Raw genomic sequence first — 6855 nt, 5'->3', positions numbered from 1 at the left:
TTCCAGCTTTGCCGTTGAGAAAGGTCAACAAGTTCCACCAGAAGTTCCACCAGAAATACATCACGTCTTTGATTTTAATGTATGTTAATAATTATTTACATGGTTGTAAACTAAAAGTTCAACGCATACATATCTTATATATATATAATTACATTAAGAAAAATGTTGATTGTTTATAAAGCTATGAATTAATATATTTATTATAGAAATTCATATCCCTCTTTCAGGCCTGAGGCAGACTTTCCACAGCGTCTTCATCCAATCTACTCGTGCCGGCATGTGCAGCTACTTAATCTGAAGGCTTGGAGGGAATTGTAGCTCAGTGCTTCATCCTTTATGTGGATAATCAAAAGGGAACCAGCAGGATCGTTTAGATCATTCTTTTCAGAAATCTGTTGGTGTCAAACAATATAATTTTGTTTGCAGAACTGAATGTTCTTATTATTAATATTTTATGAACAAAAAGTATGTTATATAAGAAATGTTAGGCAAAATTATCATTAAAATCAAACTAGGAAAGATTTGGAGATTATTTCATTCATGAAAGGTTTGATCTGATTGATCAGTCTTCTTAGTGCCTGTAGTGAACAGTATGTATTGTATTAAAGGTAGTATAATAATCAATTTAGTGTTCAGAAATGTCTTAAAATTAGCGTATAACCCTTTATATCAAGTTTTGTTATTTAATTGTAGAACAGCAAAAGAAACATTTGTGGATTTTGAAAGATAAGGCAGAGACTATGTTTACACTGTAAATGTTCAACTGGTGAATTCCATTATTTGTTGCAATATCTTGATTTTGATAATGTAAGGAATGATTTCTGATTAAAGTATTACAATAGGAATCCAATCTCTGTTATGCTTAAAGATGCACTTTTACTCCCAAATTAGATATTCCACAGTTTATATGATTGTTTTTATATAAAAAAAATAAGATTCTTATGCAGGATACAGAGTTGAATTTGAAAGAAGGTTGCAGGAAACATAAAGATCACATTTTCCATAAATGCATTATTTAGTAAGTAGTTAAAGGTTTATCAGTCGAAATGTATGTTTCATACATGTGTATATTTTGATTTTGAATAAGAGTCACTTGAAAGATTTAGCTAAAAATGTTAAAAGAAGAAACTGAAATTGCCCAATTCGGTACAAATAATTAAGGTCATTCATTCATTCGCTTATACACATTTTATCAATGCGGAATGTTAACTTAAATTGTTACTTAAGTATGATATAACAATCTATATTGCATAAGTAATTGAAGATATTGTTAAATACCACTTGTATGTGTACATGCTGGGTACCCCTTGTACATAATGAAAGCTAGGTATGAATAATATACCGGTACGATTTTAAAATAATTGCAGTAAAAGACGGCAGCAAACAGTATAAGAAGATTTAAGGCTAACCACTTGTAAACTAAATGGAAGCTGTACACACACTTACAAGTACACCTTCACGTGCTGTTTCACAACATCTCATGTAACTACTGAGAACACATGTTTACAGTACATATATTACACTGTTTTATTTGGACTCATTTTATAAAAAAACACACATTTAATTCCTGTTTTGTTATTATTTGTTATAAATCAAATGCTTGAAGTCATGTTTTATGATCTTATAATAAAATTTTGTTACGGGTCTAGTTGTTCGTTGTAGCATTGTTGAGTGAACGTCTCTGATTTTGCCTCATAATTAATGAATTTCACACGAACATGTGGATGGAACCTTCTGTAATGTTTGTGATGTATAAGATTTGCTGTTTGGAGACTTTCAGACGGAATTCTTTCCTTAGAATTAGAATGTACCATTGTGTATTATCGCAATGTCTGTTAACATTGCCAGCAAAGCACAATAGTAGAATATGGAGTCGTGCAAAGAAACTACTTTAGCGAGTACCTAAATTCTAGGCTGGCTAACATCAAACGTCATTGCCCCGATATGTTCATTATTGAAAAAAATGAAATGCTAATTATTACAAACTTTCAGTCGTTTATGGAACAAAATGTAATAAATGCCTCATTGGCCAAAGTCAAAAGCTAATACACAAAAAGGTAAAAGGTAAGCCGAATTCTTACATGAGAGCAAATATGAAAAATAAATCGGCGCATTCAATGCCCATCCATATCTGAAAATTGATATCCTAATGTCCGTTTTGATCAGTCTGTTCCCTCGAGAGATTGTTTTGAAACTTACCATAGGGAGGTAGATCTAGGGTTTCTCGACCCTTAAAATCACGCAAATCACTTCGATCCGAGTTAACCGCTTTGTGGTAGACTTGTCATATTGACAAACTCCTTTTTTTTAAATTAGACCCTCGATCAGATAAAGTAATGGCTGTGGTCATGCTTGAAGGTCAATATAACTTGACCATGACAACATTCGTGACCCTGACCAACTTTATTATATATGTTAAATATCCCACGTTAAAAAAAAATTAGACTTCGATCCAAGTGTATATTTTTGTACTAACTTAATTCTGCTGGTTGGAAATTTGTTCACCTATAAGGTTTGCACTGTTCAAATATGGCCATTTTGATCTCAAGACTTGTGGACGGACGCACACTCTTGATCCGTGTCATCTCAGGTGCCGCCGCTTTAAAATATTGAGAAAAAGGTGTGTTTTTTACGTCTTGTGTCGGTATAATTGACATACACGACAAAGTCCCGATAACGGTTTTTACCTTTTAAGGCCAATTTAAGGGATAAACACACTAATTAAATGGGCTAAAGAAGGGTCTTACAAGATGCTTCGAATGGTAGATTGTTAAAAGTCGTGAACACCCGGATCGTGCAGAAAAGGTTCAAGAGCGGGTTCGAAAACCTGGACAGTAAACGGGGGAATGGGCATTTTGGAAATGTATCGTTTAACTCATAAAGAAGTTTAAGGCTAATCAGTCATATGCTATCGGAATGGTTACAGCAATAACAGCTGAGTGAGGGCTATCCGCTTTTCCTAGGCACCAGCTAAAGAGTAGAAACGGTTTAAACCGATGTACCATCTCGGTGCGTATTCAAGAACGGTTAGGCCACAACAAATTGATCATTTGTTCGTCGGATTTGCCGCTCCTAAAATTCGAAAAACGAAAAAAAAAATAAAAATAACTTTTTTTTTGCGCCCGCACATACTATTTGGCCGCGCATATTATTATTTTTTTTACTTCTGAATTTCCTCTATTTTCTGATTTTTTTTTACTTAAAATTTAAACCTGCAACGTCGACTTCGCCCTTTTTTGAAGGTATTTTCATTCCCCGCAAGCAAACTTTTCTCGTGTCAGGACAAAATCAGGTCCGGGTAACCGCAAAACAGCCGATATTTGTTGACAGTCTTTTTTTGTCGGGAATATTTTGCAGGACGCACCGTTGTTATTTTCTTTCCGGTATTAATATGCAGGATACTTTCAGTTTTCGTAAATGTAAAATACACATTTTTAATTGAAAATCAGTGTCATAGTCAATGGATTATAGTCTTCAGTAAACAACAACAGTTTCACAGCGTCGAAGGCAATAATTATTTATGTGTGTTTTAAGTAATTCATTGTTTTGTACTCAAAATTTAGTGTTAAGTAATAACTAAATCAGATTTTGAGTGCAAAACTTATATTAAAATACACGGACACTCGACTTACAACAAATGAACATGTTTCCGTGAGTTATTTTTTAAATTATAAAATGCATTTCTCAGTTTTTAATTCTCAATGTCAAAGTCACTACAACCTTATCATTTGCTTCAAATATAGACCTGACCCAATTTTTGGAAATGCTCAAATGATGAATTACTCTTACTAGTCTAAAAAAAAATTCTTTTGTGATAGTATTAAGTTACGGGATGAATACAATAGTTTTCTTTTTGGTCTTCGAATAATTGCACGTAACTTAAACTATGAGGAATGTTGTGTTTACAATATATCCATGCTTAAATTGAAGTTAATAGTAAAGCACTGGATCTTATTGCCATTTTTTTATATATTGAGACAGATTTTCATGTGATACAATCAAAACCTTTTAATTTATATTTAAACTAAGAACCTATGTTTGCAATTAAAAAGCATTTCTTGACATATTGCATGATATATTTGGTAAGAAATAAACTTTTTATATATTTTTTTTAATTTTTCGACTTGCGCTCCCCTCTGAATTGCCTGATTTTTTTTTTCGCTCGCTCGCTCCTACTTTTTTTGGGCAAAATCCGTAGAACAAATGATCAATTTGTTGTGGCCTTAAGAACACATTGGACAAAAGATGAAAGCCCAAATAGCCTTAAATGCTATAATATTTGGCATTTTCTCTGAGAAAAAACAACATCATGTTACAAAAACGTTCATGTCTGCTTAATTGAAGTGCGGTCGTCCGTCTGTACGAGTAAAATAGGCTTTCAACGCTGACTGCGGCTGGTGAAAACCCTTTTTTGTAATATTGTTCACTATTTTACACCTGGATTTGGACAAACTGCCAGGTCTTAATAGATATGATAATCCAATGCCGACAGAAAGGTCATTTGGATGCTAGAAAATCCGCCGTTATGGATTTTGCAGAAAAAAAGTGCAATGAGTTTTACCATGAATGCCACTTTCTCTTGGAGTAACAACTGCTACCGGGAACCGGGTTATACACATTTACCAGAAATTCTCTGTATTTTTCGGTGTCAAAAAAGATCATGAAAATCTGTTTTATTCTGTTCTGCTGGAAATTTCAATGAAAAGGCTGTGGTCGGTCAAGCAAAGATTATACAAAATATAATTCCACGTTAGATCGACCCTCACCGTACTCGCATGATGAATTGGCCGACAGAATTATAAAATGAGGTTCCGTATACACAACTTTTCACAAAGTTACATTACCTTATTTTTTAAATAAATATTATATTAGTCTATGATTTACAAATTGTTATTTGTCAGTCAAATTTGTACCTATAAGTAAAAACGTTCGACTGCCAAATTCATGTAGGTACAATAATAGTTCCTATATATTATTACGTATACTGTATATATATACTAATCAATCTCTATTTAAAAAACAAACAAAAAAAACAAACAACAAACATGTCTGTTAGGTGACAGGCAATAATATTACTTCCGATAAGTTCAGCCGAATGTCAATGACATCTTCGCAGGGTTGATAACTAGGAGAATTGTTTCAGTGTAATATCGTAATAGTCATATAATAGAGTTCATCGATTTTGCACAATAAGATACATTTCATTCACTTTTAATGTTCACTGGGCGAATTATATTGCTTTCTTACATTGAAACGGGGGTTTAAGTTGAATGCCATTTAATCACTTTTATAGATAAAGGCAGCAATTCGTATGCAGAAACTGTAGTGTCATTTCAGAAATTATGTCATCGACATTGTCTTTAAGCTCTGTGCTTACCTCTCTTCTTCTTTCAATAAAGTGTCACCAATTAATAGGTATCACTGCACTGTTCAATTGGCACTGAGGGGATTGAATTTCATAACTAGAACTCCGCGAGTCGGATGTGTCGCCTGACGAATTATTTACTGTCGACATTATAGCTGTTAGATTGGCATTTTATTCATTTATAGACAATGATGTTGCCATTTAACTTTCAAGTGTAGGTGGCATTTGAACCCTCAATCAGATATACCTACGGAATAAGTTTCAGGTTGAAACCTCCTATAGTTTACGAGATATGCCACGGACAAAACCTAAGCAAGAAAATTAACAAAGGGCAATAACTCTAAAAATATGGCAGCAAGAGTAACGGTTATTGTGCACTGCACTTGCCCTCAATGAGATCTATCTAGCTATGAAGTTTCAAGTTGATACCTCTTATATTCTTCAAGATATGCCCCGGACAAAACTTTAAGCATGAAAATTAACAAAGGGCAATAACTTTAAAACTAAGAAAGCAAGAGTTACTGTTATTGTGCACTGCACTTGCCCTCAATGAGATCTGTCTAGCTATGAAGTTTCAAGTTAATACCTCTTATATTCTTCAAGATATGCCCCGGACAAAACTTTAAGCATGAAAATTAACAAAGGGCAATAATTTTAAAACTAGGAAAGCAAGAGTAACAGTTATTGTGCACTGCACTTGCCCTCCATGAGATCTATCTACATATGAAGTTTCAAGTTGATAACTCTTATATTCTACAAGATATGCCCCGGACAAAACTTTAAGCATGAAACATAACAAAGGGCAAAAACAAAGGGCAAAACTCTAAAAATATGGAAGCAAGAGTAACAGTTCTTGTGCACTGCACTTGCCCTCAATTAGATCTATGTACATATGAAGTTTCAAGTTGATACCACTAATAGTTTAGGAGATATACCCCGGAAAATCGAAAATGGGACACGGACGCCACCGCCGCCGACAAAAGTAACCCCTATATGTCGTCTTTTCAGGCGACACAAAAATGGAAATATTTTTTTGATATTGTCACTTTCTCAAACAATGAAATATCATATTCAAATGATATTCTCAAAATTCACTTCTTTCACAAGGTGAAATATCATGCAACATGATATTGAAATAAACATTTTTCTTTTACTATATCCACAAAAAGATGGCTATAAAATGACTTATTGTACATTCTATATGAAAGTGATTTTACTAAGGAAATTGCACCGATGATATTGTGTCCCAGCCCTGTACATACTGAAGTTCAATATAATGTGAGAACAGGAACATTTTCGAAAAATTATCTTTTATATGTGCACTGTTTGAGATGATCAGATATCTGTTTTATTTCATGGAAATATCTTTTTAAAGCATTGGAAAGCGCTCGCTGTTATATACAATGTAGTTATGAAAAAACCTCATGGTATACCTTTTCAGGTTCAGTGGGAATCTAAATATGACTATAAAAATCCCTCAACTACTCAAT

The sequence above is a fragment of the Mya arenaria genome, chromosome 9, assembly GCF_026914265.1.
Source record: "Mya arenaria isolate MELC-2E11 chromosome 9, ASM2691426v1".
Lineage (NCBI taxonomy): Eukaryota > Metazoa > Mollusca > Bivalvia > Myida > Myidae > Mya > Mya arenaria.
The sequence above is the reverse complement of the archived record's forward strand: the minus strand, read 5'-3'. Positions refer to the sequence as shown.